Consider the following 18,451-nt stretch of genomic DNA (forward strand, 5'->3'; position numbering starts at 1 on the left):
GCCCTTCGGGTTCATAGGCTATGACACCTCTCCCAAGTACTTAATTTTAAATAAATAATTGCATCGAGGGTATAATTTTTAATAAATTATTTTTACTATATCCATATACGAAATATCAATAAATGAAGTTTTGTAATTGTAAAAAATTGGACCTCAGATTTTGACTGATTTGCATCAATTCCTAATCATGGTCTAACGGTTTTTAGTTTTCTTATAATAGAAATATTTTTCTGGTAGTCAACTTGTTTATGTAGAAGCAAATAATAAATGGAAAATCTGTAAATCAACTATTTAAATTAGGTTAAATCAATTAATCTTTTGATATCGTACAAATAATATACACTAGCTTGCAGATGTCAAGGCATAACTCACATATTATATTGTATTACAAAACATAACTCACATATACATTGTATTTTGATTTCTAGTTTTTTTTGGAATATCAAAGACGAAGTATTTATTTGAATATTTGTATGTACCTGAAGTTAAATCTATGTACTATTCGTCATAAGGACTGCTATTTACTGAGTATATTACACGCATTATGTGATTTTACCTAGCAAGCAGCACCCCACGCAGTTCAAGAGTTCATCCCACGTGTCATCATTTAACAATCGAAACGAGCCGGTGACTCATAATGCGAGTACCGGAGTGAATGGAGTTTCAGTGCAACCGGTATATAGCCGCGGGCCGTACAAACTCGGTTTCGTGTCGCAAACGACGACTACAACGCACATACAGCTTCTCAAACTGTACGAACGACCGACGCTGCATCCGAGATGCATTTTCGCAGAGTGCAACACCAATGCATTTTTGCAACATGTTGAGAAACTGTGGGCGAGCGAGCGCGTGTGTCGATATGCGAAAGTTTAGCCGAACGTGTGTGTTTGTGTGTAGTGCATAGGTACACGTTCGATCGAGTTTTACATTCACTTCGTATGAAAATTAAATCGTTGCACAATGTTGCGACGACGATTGCGCAATTATAATATGCAACAATGGATGGGGAAGATTTTGTAGCGTTTGGTCGAAAATTTGATCAGTACCTGTATCAGTTTGAAGATCTGCAGGTAAACGTGATGTTACTGGCGAATCTGCAACCAAAAGAGGAAAAACAATATTACACATGTGCTTAAAAAAGTCGTTAAAATTTAAATAAAAATCTCTTAATGCGTGTCGTAAACTTGGGATATTGATTTTGATCAGGCTTTTTATAGTGAAAAAATTAGCAATAATCGTATACGATTGTTCACAGTTTGCCTAATACAACATTAAATAAGCAATATAAATATATTTTTATTGATGGATAAACTAATCGTTGAAATTGTCATTGAAGATATTGTTTAGATGTGCTCATCTTATAATTTAATAATTTTATCATCAAAAATGTTATCGTATGAGCCACGTGCGCGCACAAAACACAACAAAACAATATAAACTGGGGTAGAAAAAGAAATCTCGAACAGTATCGTGTCGTTGAACCGTTTTTCTCAGTCACTTGTTTCATCTGAAGTGTCACTAATTGATATCAATCACGCTAGTGCTTCTCAATATTTTTTTTACAATCTATAAACGGCAAGAAAGTTCGCTCACGAACGGGGGAGGACCTTTACGACGAGTTTGTATAAAACGAGGCCGCAAACCACATTTCGAACTGTTTGATGAGTAATTTTCGACGAAACTTTTGCACTTACTCACCCGACGGCTGTGTGTCATCTTTTAAACCTAACAATAAATGATAGACCGCATGTGTAACCATCGAATTGTGATATGAAAATACATTTTCAAAATTATACTACATATATAAAATGGAGCTTTACGCAAATATACATCATTCCAAAAAAAAGGAAAAAAAAATGTTTGCACGCTGAAAAAACGGTTTCGCACTTGACTCTGAAGTGTGCAAAAATTAGATTCCGCAAAAATTGATGAGTAAGTAGTATAGGAAGTGTATTGCAATGAAAGAACGAAACTTAAAAATAAATCAAATGTTATAATTTGGTGGCAAAATAAATAAAGAACCATGTGAAATTTTTAGTTAAGCGAAGCGAGCTTTAGTAAAAGTCATTGATCTTTTACTTTATATTAATTTATTATTTTAAGTAAAATACTGTGATAAAATAAAATCATATGCATACATATATGTACATACATATGTATGTCTAATGAAAAAAAAATTTCATCATAATATTGCCTTTATAGTGGATATATGTAATGGCCCGTCCAAGTTAGGACACACAGAGACACAAAACATGCACGAAGACATATTGAGGTGTATGCTTGGACAAATCCAGACTAGTGAGCAGATATACTGAGACATAGTGGCTACCTCACCTACGGAACACGGAGACACAAGGTACCTCTCAGTGACATGAGGCGCGAACTTCCGTCTTAAGTTGGACGTAGTTCAAGAATAGTACTAGATTAGTAAAAAGTGGCATGAGAACAAAGAGTTGGTGGTTAGAATGAATAAGAAACAAAAAGAGTATTTCAACGGAAAGTAATAATGTAAGGATAAGGATGACTATGATAGATTAAATTTCCCAAAACTTATCAAATACTATAATAGTAAATGAAATATTTGCATTTGTATCACCTGAAAGTATGGATTCGAAATTAAGATATTTAATTCGATTTTAAGCTTAAGCTTTTCATATTCAAACGGTTAACCGGATCTAATGTGCAAAAACTAGGGATTGCAATACCGGTATACCAGTAAAATCAACAAAATTTCGCCATCGGTGAATACCGGTCAAATAAAAAATTTACCGGTATTTACCGTAAACTATTTTATCTAAATTTAAGTACACACACACACAGGCATAAAATGTGGAAGCAAATGGCTATTTATAATAATTATTTTCAGTATTATCGACATAATAACTATTTTCAGTGTTAAATCTGGCAATTTCAAATCGATAAATTCAATGGCAACACAGAATAACTAAATCGTAATAATTGTAAATAGGTTTTTGAGCTCTTTTTCCTATTACGCTGTATAAATTAACATTATAATAATATAATACTATGATTACTAACAAAATTGATTTAAAATTGTAAAATAGAAAATGATCAGTAGTTATTAAAATAGATATAAGATGTATTTTGAACATAATTAAGTAATAATAAAAAGCATTAAAAAAAAAAATCGTAATAAATTCGATCGAAACTTTCAAATGGTCCAAACTTAAAAAAAAAAAATAAACATGATAAAAATAAAAAATTAAATTTATTCATTATTACGAATTTACTTTCATTTGCATATGTCGCTAGTGGTTTTACCCGGCTTCGCTCGGTATTTGTAATATAAAGCGCTTAAACATGGTTAATCTAATAGTAAACATTTTATTACATTTATTTCAATAGTTTTATTTTGTTTAAATTTATTTGAATATTCCGAATACGGAACAAAACTTCCATACATACAAAGTCTCTTTCGAAACTATATATTAGATTATTCCCCTGAGATTTATTTTTAATTATTTACGATTCAATCTAGGTTAGCGTTTGTAGGAAAAGTAACCACATACAGTTATCTGATCCACGAAAAAATATTTTTTCGTTTACCGGTAAATACCGGTATACCGGTACTAGGGAGAATCATGTACCGTTTACCGGTTTATGTAAATTGCAATCCATAGCCAAAACTTATTAAAATATTTCAATGAGATGCAGTTTTAAACATCAAACAATCGCCAATCAAGTGAACCCATATGAATATATGAAATTGGAACGGAATTTTAATTCCGCGGGGTGTAAATTATCGCAGTGTTTAGAATCTGCAGGACAAGAGAGTCCACAGTTTTTAATTGACGGTAGCGCTCACCCCTTTGAATCAGGCGAACGTTGAAACGTGAATTGGGGTCACGCGAGTGTTAACCGGCCGGCGCCTGAGTCAGCGGCCGGGCCGCAACCGGTCTTGCGGCCAGATTGCGGCCTGCTCCCCGCCAGACAACAAACTTCAACTCTGAAACGGTTCTGGCGGCAACGATTGGCCACTCACCGGACACTACCGATAACGACACCTTCGAATCAGGGATATCCAACCAGCCGCGTCTTGCGTAAACATTGCGACGTTTCCGAGATTCGACTGTGACCAGAGCATGACTGTGGAGTCGATGAAAAAGCACCACTCCGACTCTTTTCCAAAAACCGACTCTGATTTGACAAATTTAGTTTATTCGAATTTACTCTGGATTACTAAGAAGCACGTACATACATGAGGTGAACTCATGTAAATAATTTTAAAAAAATCTTTAAAAATTCTATATTTTTTATTTATGAATACACAAAACTAATTAAGTTCATACCTATTTGGCACGTATTGGCAACCTGTAAGTTCAGACAGTATTCTTTGGTACATTCTATATGGACGCATTCATACTCTCATTCGTTGCCTGCTGCTGCCGATACGTGCCGACTAGGTATGAATAGACCTTATTATGTACAAATACTGCGTAACAGATTTGTCAAATATCAATCCTCTCCTTAATTTGACCGAAAAATAATAAAACATAAAAAACAATGTGTTTCAAATCCAGGGCCGCCGAGACGAATCTCAGGCCCAATAGACCAACCAAAAAAAATCTTATAGATAGATTTTTCATAAGCGAATCTATCAGAAGAATTAGAAAAATACCTACATTTATGTTGGTTGATATTTCTTAAAATAATTGAATAAAGTATGATATAACAAGTAGGATTTCACATTTAAAAAAATATGCGGTTTGAACAATAATATATGTACACTATTATCATTAAATAAATTCCTTTTCTTTTTATGTAGATTAATATAAAATATCAATATCTGTCAGTCGAATGTCCCGATACGGGGCCCCTTGAGTAGTCTTGTCCTGGAACTTTATTGGGACATTGGGTATTGTTGAGTCACTCTTATTTAGTAATTTAATATTCATATAAATACATTATTAACACTTGCCGCACTGTGATAGATAGCGAATGACCAGGAGTTAAATCTCCAAATATATGTACTGAATGCAGGGTCTTCATATTTTATTACTTCTTCATCAAAACCACTATGATTCGAATGGTCATTACAAAATCAAAACATTGATGAGTATCAACAAAAATAATTATTTTCATGGGAAGTCCCTTATGCAAGTGCCTCAGATGCGAAAGACAGGTAGAATTCAGTACGCTGCGCTCAACTGTCAGTGTGAAAATGATACTGCATTGGAATGATGGTTCTACTTCAGTCGTAATTTTTTTTATTTCTTGCACTTGAATTTTATATAATTCGACGTTTAATACACGATAAAATGATTTTTACAGCTAATTTCAACAATTAACCTCGCAGATTTTGCAATATTTTAACTTAAAACATACATTTTTATATACACGCTTGGCGTCCAGCACAGTAGCTGGATTATTTTTTAACACATTACGACAAGTGTTAAATAAAATAGATAAACGCCATTTGTACGCAAAATCGGAGACAGTCACTCAATTATTTAACGACTCCAACCCTGATTGTGAATAAAAGTGACGCATTACTTCGACAGCATCCTTGTGCGGTCGGGTCGTTGCAATTAGAAATTATAAGAAATGTAATGACGTCATTGATCGAGTCTACCACAAGGACATATTCCAACAAAAATTAATTACAAAAAGTAGACATCATCTTATGATTGACGACCTGGTGGTGGTAAGATCGTCAATACATATCCTCACTATGGAAGATATCCTAATTTGTCGCAAACCAATTTTAGCATAAAATAGTTCTTTTGATGCAATAAATCTTCAGATAATAAACCTGAAAAATACATTGTGGTGTGTTAACATCAAAGGATCACGGAATTATAATTCAAATATATTCGACGATATATTGCAAGCCATGAGGTTCGACTTTTCCTTCATTGTAAGTTGTATAGAGATGAGATACAAACTTACAGGTACAATTATGTAAAGAAAAGAAAAAAAAACGACAATATTATGTATGTACATGTAGGTATATGTAAAGATTGTAACTGCTTCTGCTCTGTAAAAACTTGTATTTTTGCTACCCGACAAGAATTCTGCGATTGGTTCACTCTAATGATCTATTACACTAGACAAAGATTTGCACTATTTTTCCATTTTATGAAACAAAAACTTGCATTTTGTACAAACCTGTCATAAATGTACACTGCATGTATTCAATAAGCAATATGATGATAATACTACGTAATACAACTTCATTTTAGAATTCAACAGAAAACATACGAACATACCTACATACATATATATACACGAGTTCGCAAAATATTCAAAATGTTTCAAATTAAATCTGAATCGTAGAATATATATGTACAGTACAAAATTTTCTCATTCATGAGACACGCGCGCTACTTAAGGTCAATGTTGAAGTGAATGGCAAATGAAGCAAAACTGAACTACTGACTATCTGTAGATGAACATTTATCATTTTTTTAATTACGTAGGTCAACTTTCATGTCATAAAAGGTTGTATAAATAAATATGTATGTATGTATTTCCAATCAATCGATCGAACGTATGTACATACATATCTTTAGATAAGTAAATTATATTTGCAACGTGAAAAATAAACATGGGAAGTTATTCAAAATATGCTATCGCGAAAAGAGCGATAAGTACGTAAGAGCGATTTTTTGACGATGTTTTTCTTTAGCGATTAGACAGGTGAGATTTGATAACCATATGACTCATATCAGCACGTACGACATACGAATGGAAAGATATCATTAAGTAAACATCGTGACTGGTGAATTAACGTTTCAATGTTGACCGTGACAGTTTATAAGAAATGTATATTTTTTCATTTTTTTTAAACATATATTTTATTTTTATTTTAATAGTATTTCACGATAGGCGAACGAAATTGCCCGATAAATCGTTATCTGTGAAATTTTCAAATAAAATAAGTATACGAAAAAATTACACTATGTATGTATATACATATGACGGTATTCGGTGTAATGATATCATGTGTGCGGTTTTGGCAAATATATTTTTAAGAATTGCTTCACATTAAAATGTGGCATGATGCATTGTTCTTAATTTAAAATGATAATTTCAGTAAATACGCAAATGCATTGTCGGTTAGATACACATAAATAGAATTGTTTAATCACCGCATTCTATCAAGTGTTAGTCAACGAATCTTTAAGATGAAATGAATTAATACCAAAAACTGAACCACACAATATATGTATGTACACACATCTTTTCTAGATAGTGTATGCATTTGGTTTAATACTAATTTAATTCCAAGGTTACAAACAGTATAAATGGGAAAATTACCCGATTCTATTCGTCAAATATCGATATAGTAATTCCAAATAAAACTGGCAGCTTCATATATTAACTATCTTCTAACTAATCGAACCAACCTAGAAAATCTTTAGATAAAATACCGGAAATAAAAAAGGCCTAAGCGCCAATATCGGTTTTATGCCAGAAAATCGTTTTTTAATAGTGTATAACAAGAGCAATTGTATTGCTCATACAATTGTTGTATAGACAAAAACCGATGTATTTCAAAATCTTAAAAATGGCACTTAGATCCTTTTTTTATTTTATTCAACTTATGAAATAATTTAATAGAGTTAGTTTCATTTAATAAGGTAGAAATTGATTTTAAAAATTCGAAACTAACTCAAGAAATTTTATTTTATTTTATTTTTATATACACATATATACCAGGAAGACCTACCAGGTAAACCCCAATGGGTCTTCCTGATTAATTTTTAAGGATAAATTTTTGATACACTTTCGCAGCATCCTTTAAAAAACCCATGGGAAGTCGACAGATGATCTAGTGATAATAAATAAAATAAATGACATATGTGATGAATTTATGATACCAAAGCTTGAAAACATACGTATTAGATAGGCAGTACAATTATAAGTAATATAAAAATGTAGAAAAATCGGCATTGAAAGGTGGATGTTTTAGTCCCTCCATTCTAAATTCGTTTGATGTTCTAAAGTCAAATCCCTAACATTTGTATAAATGTACATACAATTAGAAATATTAATATTCTGTATTTTGATAAGCAACCGTAGGTCTGATATCGAATTTGAACGTCGGGATAAATATCAACGATCACATTCGTACTGTCGTCAAAACGCCAGATAAAATTCAAATGCATAGCGCAATCGCGTCGGCACGTGTTTGTGGCACAAGTACGGCGACACATGATAGTATAATAATAATATACCTATAATAATAAAATTTTAGATGTGGCAATTTCGCCCATAATTTGCCTATTGAATAATAATGGTAAAAAGTGAGCAGGTGCGCTCATCTCCGTCGGATAGCCTTGAATTCGGTCATTTGACAAAACGTTAAACGGATCCGGTCTCGCGGAAGAGCTAGAGAGCTTCTTTTGCGTTTTGGATTGCGCAACAAGAGTGAAACTACGACCGGACAGACGGACACATACAGTCAACGTAAATCCCCGACGGTAATGGGCGCCGCCGCACCTGCCGACACTTCGCTTCCACTTCATTCACAAAATAGAAGAAAAGAAGAAGCTCCGGGCCATCGCTTCTAGGAATAGCCGATATACATGGAGTGGTGATGGGCCCGACGGACGCCCGCCAACAAAAACACACCATTCATCCGTTCAATTATAAAGAAGAACTGGGCGATGAGGGGGTGGCAGGAGGCGCCTTGCTTACCCCGAAAAAAAACACATGATAAGCGTCAATTGTTGACAAATATATACGGGCCATCATCAATCAGGGTAGTTACAAAAGTTATGGCAAATATACAGACGGCCCACTTTCAAATGAAGCTTCATATTCTTGAGTTTTGCAATTATTGTAATCAATTCGAAAAGTATGGTTGGTGCAGTATAGGGTTGCTGGCAGGGTCGACCCGGACCATAAATTCCCGGGAAGCTTCATATACTTGATATGAATATTGAAGCTTCATATACTTGGGAAGAAAAATACTTCAAACCGAATTGAACCGATCTTTTAAACGATAATAAAGGAGAATATCCTATGATGAAATAATTATGAAGCAATCTTGTATTAACGATTCCACAATGGAATAAACTCTTTTAGATTCTGATGAAGATGAGAAAATTGTGTGGTGGACGATGAATAAAGAATTAAATAAGGAGCTATTAAAATTCAAAACTGCAAAAACACAACAAAAAAAATAAGTTCGAATTAAAAAAAAAATAGCCATACTTTTAACTTTTAACCGTATAACCAACTTCGGCCGAAACTGAAAGAGTTTTTTCAATAGGCTGAAAATATTTATGCCAAATCTAGAAATAAGCTTTCGGATTTTCATATAAATTCTCCTATTCTTGAGGCTATTTCAAATGAATTTACTTTTATAATTGAATTTTATCGATATGAGCCGTTATATTTGAAAGTGGCAGAAGTCCAATTTTCAGTTCTGAAAACACAATTCACAAATTGTTATCACTTCTTTTAATTTGATATGTCCAGAATCTCGGAAAAGCAGAATAAACGTATTATACAGGCCACCAGTATCGTTAAACGCAAATCATTATATTGTTTGTTTTGGGAGATACATATTTCTCGAAATAAAGAAAAGTGGACTTGAATTGAAAAAAATCCACGAAATCAGAAACCCTTGTATTGATTTTGGGTACTTATTTTTTAAGAACAGAACATGTATATCGAATCATAGATATTGTATTATACATTTGTATATATGTAAGTAAGCATAGGGACACGACGTGCAAAGTAAACATTTACATATTCCTCACATTGAAATCGTCATCATAATCAAATCCTAATAGAGAAAAAAACGTTGAAAAATTTACACTGGAGTAAACGCTAATAAAGCATATAAAATTCATCATTGGTAATAATGGATCGAAATTTGTAATTAAAAATACTAAGTTCTGATCTAGGCTTATGTCAGGATAGCTGGGGCTAAATACCATTACAATTTAAGAATTGTGGCTATAAATTGTATCCTCATATGCCACGTAAAGCTTACATATAATGAAGAAAAATTGACTGTTGGCTTGCATTACTTTTTTTTTTGTTTCCTGTTTTTGAGATAAACTTAATGATAGATAATTACCCGAAATATCCGTAAACAAGTTCAGCCGAGAGAATTTGCATGAAATTATTTTCTCAATTATTAAAATATATGATATGAAAAGTTGTGATTTTACAGTTCCTGACAAACTCTATGTAACTTTCGATGTATCCATGTAAAATGCGTGTGTGATTATTGTTCGGATAAACATTCGAATTGTGTCGCATTACATATGTATTTAAATTTAATATAATGTATTTACGTTGAAAGTCAATTTGTCTAAAGCTAGACTCGAATTAATGCTCTGTACAACTCTGTGCTAAATTAGCTTATACGATTTACGTATTATAGAAAACGAAACGGATTCCATCTAGTATATATAACGGTAGGTGTAAACGCGTAGTTTTTATTTATTGAATTGAACACAGTTTATATAATTAACAATGTTTGCACTGGTATATACCTTAATTTCTTATCAAACACTCGGTTATAATTCGACAAATTTACTGATAAATAATAGCGATTACACTTATAAGGTTCAACGTAATCATCAATCTTTATCAAAAAATAAAACCAAACCAGCAACATTAGTCATTGAGTGTTTTTATATGTACCGATCGTCCACTAGGAAAAATATATTTTTTTAATATAAATTTCAAACTTAAAAAAAAATCCATTTCATGAAGAATTTACACCTTTGTTCCGACTAAATTTACGCAATGCAGTTCGGGATGAAATTTTTCACGTATTCACGTTAGCTCCCAACTATATTCGGGAAAATTTCGACAACAAAGCGGCAGCGAGCGGCGCAACGAACAAATAAATAATTTAATTCGGCGAAATTGTTCGACGCCGAATCGGAAACAAACAGGAATTCCCAAAATGCAATTACATATCAATACGAACGGATTATTCAGTTGCACGTCGAGTCAGTGGTCCACCGCAACCCCCTGTTGCAGTCGGCGTTGGCGAATACTCCGATTGTCTGCGGATGAACACAACAGCGGCGCCAAACCCTCGTATGTATGTAAAATTATGTAAAACTGAGCCGACGCCATACAAATTGTGTAATATTGAATAAGCAATCTTCCGCATTAGAATCAGGTCTAATTATTACCGACGATATGAGATTTTAATTAAGCGTGAACCCGACTTGTTTGTAATTAAGTGGCTTTTGAGGGAGGACACGTGCGTTCAAAGTGCGATTATTATTAGAAACGTGCGAACGTATTATTGAAAGCGTGAAAGTTGAAATTGAAGATAACCCCTTTAATGAAGGTGCTGTCTATACAGTTTTGTAATATAATACATATTGAACAATAAATAATTATGCACATCCGGTTCGTGACCTTTCGTTCAGATAGTTTCTGGTTCGTTTGCTGTGTAATCGAATCAACAGTTGAAGGATTTTCTGAATGTTCATTCGCGTAATTTTAACAAAAACAATTGTAAATCATATTAAAATAATTATCACTATCGTGCAAATATACTCGAAGGAAAATTTTGGAAATGCGTATTTGAAAAATTAATTGAAATACAGATATTTCGTTTCAATGCTAAAAAACTGTTTTAAGAAATAATTCCAATTCTTTCAAAAGTTTATACGCAAAACTAGACGAAACAATTTCATCCTCCCGTCTTTCTCGTGGCCTTCCATTAATATTGTATAATACTAATAAATTATTAGTATTATATAAAGTAAATACAATATTAATGGATATTATTTGTAATAATACTTTAATATTATTAAATGTACAACGTTTCTGGCCAGTAAAGCGCATTAGGTTTACCTGTTAGGCGTTTCTGTTATAAATTAAGAATAAATAAATAAACTTTTTTTCGGGTACCATTTTAGAACTTCTTTTGTCTAACTTTCGTTCATTCTTCTACGAGCTACGTGATCCGCCCGATTTCGATCTCTTCACTATGTCCAACTGCCCTTGTCATACTTCTCACCTACGTATTCCTTTTCCTATATCTTCTCGTTATGCAGAGTTCCATAATTATTTGAGTGAATTTGACGTTGTATAGCATCAATATGCATATATTATTTGAAAATTACAATCAAATTTGCACAGAACGAAGTTTCATTGTTCAATTTAACGATATGATTTGTATGAAACCCAAATAAAATTCAATATTAAAAAAAATATATATTTTACGGTCTAATGTTCAATTCTAGCGCGTCAAAAAAATACAATTTGTCACCCCATCCGAGAACAGTGAGGGAACCTACAGGTGCTTTCAGAAGACCCAGAAAAAAATTAAACGATCATGATCGCTCCATTTGTCACGAGATGAAAAACGTTCGAAACGCTGTCGTCCGCATCGCACTCGTTCAGATATTAATTTCACGCTGAAACGATCAAAATTCAAACGATTCAAATATTATGTATTGCGTTAAGGTATTAAAATATTTTTAACCCAACAAAATTTAACCCTCATCACTCTTTTATGTTTTATAGTTCCGAAAGTTGATTAAATTTAAAACTGTTTTAAGAAGACAGCGTTACAAAAAAATTATATAATACCACTACATATTACATAATACCACTCGATTCAATCACTAGCTTTGTAATTTTCAAACTTGTCAAATTTTATAATTTTTATATTTTCATCGAAGATAATTTAATCATCAGTTTCAAGATCAAGGTTTGCGTCAACACATCTACCAAGAAAAAAAAACAAAACACTGAATTAATACCAGAATGGCCATAATCGACATCGTCTGCGACCATATTCAAATTATCGGACATAAATATGCAAAGTGAATTCGAACCACTCGCCGTTAAGCGTTCACTATTAGTACGGCATTGCAGCTCTGAAGGTGATTTTTTTTCAAGTTCGCGTGCACAAATTCGCAGATTCGTTTATTTATTTGAGAGCCGCTGGACGCACGAGCAGCATCGGCGTTTAGTTTTGTTTTGGCAGGTCGCAATGCGTTTCCCTTGTTTAGCAAACGCTGCGATGGCAATTATAACCGAGAGGTATTCGCACAGTAATGCGCCTGACCGGCCCTTATTTATGCGCCCCTGGCGTGCCTACATCCTCCGCAATACAAACACGCATCCTGAATTCGCATACACACAATCAGATACGGGAAAACTATTGTCGGCGAGAGAGCGCGAGTGCAAAGAGTTAAAACGAAAGTGGATACTCGAATCTATATATCCACCATATTTATGTATATGGAAAAACGACAAAAATAGCACTGTGCATTATAACGTACAATAATCAATGGTAAATCTATACCCATCCTTTTATAAGCTAAAGTTTTCGCTTATAAAAGGATTTGGCAAACAGCGGCCCACGGGCCGTATGCGGCCCTATTCGAAGTTTTGTGCGGCCCGCCAAATTGTTGGTTATTAGAGGATTATTTATTTTTTTTATGTTGGAATTCTTTTTCGTGACAGTAAATAATGTACATCTATAAATAGTAGTTTACTTGCGGCCCGAAGTTCATTTTTAATTCCTAATGAGGCCCATCATTCGAAAAGGTTGCCCAGGCCTGCACTTAACTAAAAAAAATCACTATTATGGTTATCAAATAATAATACAATGTTACCCAGAGAGCCCATTCACAAATAAGTTATAAGAACATATCATATGGGTGAAGAAATAATTTCATTTCATAATATGGGCTATTTATCTATGCGTAAAATGTTTACGTGTTCAAATTTGGATTAAATTCGGGAACCAAATGTGAATTATTTATTCAACTATGAAAATTGTAAAACCACTAATTAACTAATTAGCATGGCGGTTGTGAGTCCGAGAAATGTTGCAATTTCGGATTTAACCCACGTTGTGATATTCAATTTACAGATTGTACGAGTGTGAGCATAATACGCCCCTACAAGTATATTAATATGCAATATAATTAATTGCATAATTTAAAACATTTTAATAGACGAAATAATGCAAGGCTCTGTTATGTAAAATAAAAATATTATTTCAAACACATACATGTAGGATCCAAAGATATAGGGAGGATTGCGGGAGAGATAATCAAAGACGATGTTGGTCCATCAATGTACGTTTATTATACCATTGAGTATAAACACGTGCGCGTACGCACCACCGGCGGCCGCCCGGCCAACGGTTCGACTACTCACCGTCAGTTGGCGTCACACTTCTGCCAACTCACAAACAGTGTACACTCATGTGTACCACTGTTTGTACATCACTCCTTAACATTACCCATTACATAATTCGCTCACACACATAAAATCCCACATTCGGCCATACCTGACATAAATACGTCTCGGATTTACAGTAGTACATAAACAATAGAACAGGTGATATGTAATAATTGAAGAAAACACAAATCATCTTTCATTCTTTGTAGTGTTTCATCTTTCATTCTTTGTAATGTTTCATCTTTCATTCTTTGTAATGTTTCATCTTTCATTATTTATTCATTTAAAATAAAAATAGTTTATCAGCATTAAAAATAACATATTTCGTCGTAAACAATAAAAATATTCGTGGTTCGCAGCTATACATTAGCGTTTCTTCGTTCTTCAGCGTCACCTCACACGTGGCACCACCGACCCTTGACACCGATCCCCTCTCCAAACCCTCAGGTACCGTCAGGTCCAACCGTCTGTTGAAACCTATAGAAGAGTGACCGTGCCAACAAGCCGTCGTGATAGACCACCGTGGATCGTCAGCCTTGGAATTCGACGCGCCTCTGCACCGCCAACAAAACGCGTTTACCTTCACTATATTCGCAATGAACAACACATTCAAACACACACACAATCACACTATGATTCTCAGCTGATGGTCGTCTGTAAGCTCGTCTCGTCATCTGTCATCGTCGCGGCGATGTCAAATTGCGCGCGGCTTGTGACGTCACGCTCCGTCCTCGACGCTGACGCGTCATACTCCGTCGCGGCTGATGTCATCGTCGATGTCCTTGTCATCTTGGTAGTCGTTGGTCATCACAGTCATCAGGGTCCTCGTAGCACACGTCCGCCACTATGTTATGATGATAGCCGCCGACTCCAATTTCTCCGGAACACCCGTGGAATATTCTCGAACACGAATGGCCGCCATCTGTCAGATTGCCGGCGTCTTCTCCTCTCTCGCAATCTTAATCCCTATCCCGGAACCGAGCCCCCATTTGTAGGATCCAAAGATATAGGGAGGATTGCGGGAGAGATAATCAAAGACGATGTTGGTCCATCAATGTACGTTTATTATACCATTGAGTATAAACACGTGCGCGTACGCACCACCGGCGGCCGCCCGGCCAACGGTTCGACTACTCACCGTCAGTTGGCGTCACACTTCTGCCAACTCACAAACAGTGTACACTCATGTGTACCACTGTTTGTACATCACTCCTTAACATTACCCATTACATAATTCGCTCACACACATAAAATCCCACATTCGGCCATACCTGACATAAATACGTCTCGGATTTACAGTAGTACATAAACAATAGAACAGGTGATATGTAATAATTGAAGAAAACACAAATCATCTTTCATTCTTTGTAGTGTTTCATCTTTCATTCTTTGTAATGTTTCATCTTTCATTCTTTGTAATGTTTCATCTTTCATTATTTATTCATTTAAAATAAAAATAGTTTATCAGCATTAAAAATAACATATTTCGTCGTAAACAATAAAAATATTCGTGGTTCGCAGCTATACATTAGCGTTTCTTCGTTCTTCAGCGTCACCTCACACGTGGCACCACCGACCCTTGACACCGATCCCCTCTCCAAACCCTCAGGTACCGTCAGGTCCAACCGTCTGTTGAAACCTATAGAAGAGTGACCGTGCCAACAAGCCGTCGTGATAGACCACCGTGGATCGTCAGCCTTGGAATTCGACGCGCCTCTGCACCACCAACAAAACGCGTTTACCTTCACTATATTCGCAATGAACAACACATTCAAACACACACACAATCACACTATGATTCTCAGCTGATGGTCGTCTGTAAGCTCGTCTCGTCATCTGTCATCGTCGCGGCGATGTCAAATTGCGCGCGGCTTGTGACGTCACGCTCCGTCCTCGACGCTGACGCGTCATACTCCGTCGCGGCTGATGTCATCGTCGATGTCCTTGTCATCTTGGTAGTCGTTGGTCATCACAGTCATCAGGGTCCTCGTAGCACACGTCCGCCACTATGTTATGATGATAGCCGCCGACTCCAATTTCTCCGGAACACCCGTGGAATATTCTCGAACACGAATGGCCGCCATCTGTCAGATTGCCGGCGTCTTCTCCTCTCTCGCAATCTTAATCCCTATCCCGGAACCGAGCCCCCATTTGTGGGATCCAAAGATATAGGGAGGATTGCGGGAGAGATAATCAAAGACGATGTTGGTCCATCAATGTACGTTTATTATACCATTGAGTATAAACACGTGCGCGTACGCACCACCGGCGGCCGCCCGGCCAACGGTTCGACTACTCACCGTCAGTTGGCGTCACACTTCTGCCAACTCACAAACAGTGTACACTCATGTGTACCACTGTTTGTACATCACTCCTTAACATTACCCATTACATAATTCGCTCACACACATAAAATCCCACATACATATTACGGATAATATAAAAGCAATCAAAAAAATCAAAGATAGTTCCAACTATTGCCCAATATTGTTAAAGTTTAAATATTGGTTGAAAAAAACATCGAAGATTAGTTCCATTTGGAAAATGTATGTATGTATGTACGCCTATAAGTTGAAATGCATCTAGAAAATTAGACAGAAATAAATTAAGTTTTATTATCTACATAGTTATATAAATATAGTGATGAAAAATACTTTTAATTTATTCATTTAAAATAAAATAACTTGTGATTTTCCTTATTTGTCAGCTATGACGAATAAACTCCTACGAAAAACAAGAAATTGACAGTAAACACTGGGAAGAAAAACAGTCTGCCACAATTAATTATCACACTTAAAGTTGAACCTGAGTATTCAATAAGATCTAAAATCAATCAAAAAATTCAGGTCAGAGCGTAAATTATATATGTACATATGTATGTATGCACAGGTATATACTTGTATTGATCTTTTTTATTTAAGAATACTTTGGAAAAGCGGTGGACGATGGACCAAATGGGTTTTTTAATATACATATAAATGTATAATACAAAAATCAAATAAGATATATAATAAAAAAAAAACGAAAAGAAAATAGAGGAAAGAAACAATCTAAAAAAAGAAGAGAAAATACAAAATATAAACTGGAAAAATGCAAAGGAGGTATGTAAAAAAGTATTACAAAAACCTATTTATTTCAAGGAAATCATCAAGTTTTTTTTAAAAGGTTTAAGTTAATAGAAGTTACTAATTCATTGGATAGACTATTTTAAATTTTAGCCACTCTATTTGAAAGATACGATTCTTTAATTATTTTGATAATTAAGTTAAAATCTTTTTGGAGTCTGAGAGTATGACCTCTCAGATGAGTGTTATTTTAAGCGTATTGAGGTTTATCATTGTAATGGTTGTTTATAATTTTATTGATTTTTTTCGTTTTTATAGTAGAAAGATTCATTCGTTCAATCTCATATCATACGAAAGTGATATTCATTTATGCTTAAAATAAATAGCTATATGTAAGTATTCTAAACAAATAAGATAGTATATAGGTACATTGAAAATGCATCATTCAACATTTTTGCGAAGTAACTAATGAAACTTATTATCTGACAAGTTATAAAAATAGGACCGTTAGATCCAAAATGTGCTAAATCGATTTACTCCACTTAATCTTCAACAACAACAAAAAATGAGCGGAACATCGAATCCATTTACATTTCCACGTTGTGGGTGCACACAAACGCACACTCACACACGCACGTACCATTATTTATAAATGTTTATTTATACGGAGAAAATCAAACTAGTATTAGTCATAAATCAAACTCTGCGGGCCAAACAGATCGGGAATCGTGCCAATTTATAGTTGAAAAATAAATTAAAGGTCGAGCGCGGCCGTTTCCGCGGAATCGAACCGAACGACGTGTGTTCCCCGTTGACGAGTCGAGTTATATTTAACACGTTGCTTGCCGGCCGCGATGCTGACGCGTCGTTGACATTTTATCCGACGTATTTTATTTACAGGTGAACGTGACTACTCGACGGTGCGCGAGAATCGATCCAATTTTAAAGGTCTCCCACAACTAGGCGAATTGCACATAACGAATATTTAAACGAGTGCACCTAGACGGGGATCGAGGTATGAATATAGCCTGGCTGCGGAGTCGTTAAAAAACATGACCCCGACTCCGATTTACAAAATGTAATATTGTTTCCATTGGGTTAATTTTCGAATACTTGTATATCAAACCGGACACTACCGATAACAACACCTTCGAATCGGAGATTACATATAACGAGCTCATGTATGTATGTAAATTATTAACTTTTTCCAATCTTTTCAATATTTTATATTT

General features: G+C 34.7%; 1 protein-coding gene across 5 annotated transcripts in view; it reads right to left on the minus strand.

Moving 5' to 3' along the window:
* The window catches only part of sd (TEA domain transcription factor 1 homolog scalloped), a 103,950-nt gene that overhangs the window by 54,220 nt on the left and 31,279 nt on the right, over positions 1 to 18,451 (minus strand). For all 5 annotated transcript variants that reach the window (XM_077437439.1, XM_077437434.1, XM_077437436.1 and 2 more), the window contains exon 3: positions 1,047 to 1,094. The gene's annotated coding sequence lies outside the window, so the exon portion shown is untranslated. The remainder of the gene's footprint in view (positions 1 to 1,046; positions 1,095 to 18,451) is intronic.

Source organism: Arctopsyche grandis, chromosome 9 (genome assembly GCF_051622035.1).
Source record: "Arctopsyche grandis isolate Sample6627 chromosome 9, ASM5162203v2, whole genome shotgun sequence".
In the NCBI taxonomy this organism is placed as follows: Eukaryota; Metazoa; Arthropoda; class Insecta; order Trichoptera; family Hydropsychidae; genus Arctopsyche; species Arctopsyche grandis.